The sequence below is a fragment of the Orycteropus afer genome, unplaced genomic scaffold (assembly GCF_000298275.1).
Source record: "Orycteropus afer afer isolate SDZICR_OR568_19922 unplaced genomic scaffold, OryAfe1.0 scaffold00665, whole genome shotgun sequence".
Lineage (NCBI taxonomy): Eukaryota > Metazoa > Chordata > Mammalia > Tubulidentata > Orycteropodidae > Orycteropus > Orycteropus afer.
The window spans coordinates 1106731-1107193 of NW_006922252.1; positions in this window are offsets into that span (position 1 = coordinate 1106731).

Genomic DNA, 463 nt, shown 5'->3' on the forward strand with positions numbered 1-463 from the left:
CTTAGCCACTATGCTACCAGAGCTCCCAAAGTTATACAAAGACTTTATCTTCAGAGTTCACAACACCAAAATAATTGTTAGTCTGAAGAAAAACATCTCTGTGTTTAAATTCTTCACTATTCATTTGGATGTTTTAGTGGCATATAGACATTGCTTTTTCTGGAGACACAACAACAAAATTTTATTTATTTATTTGCCAATTCTTCAGTTCTTAGCTTTTTTTTTTTTTTCTTAGACCTTTTTTTTTCCTCCTTTGGCTAAGTTCAGGGGTGATTTATATTTCTGCTAAACCAAAAGCAGATTTCAGTTGTCAAAGCTGTTTTCCATTTACTTTGGTTACATCAATAGTTCCTTGTGCATGCCATGCAAATTAAAGTGTGCAGTCAGCACCTTTTTTTAAAAATATATATATATATATATATATTTGTTTATTGAAGTGAAAAGTACCTAAAGTGAAAAGCAG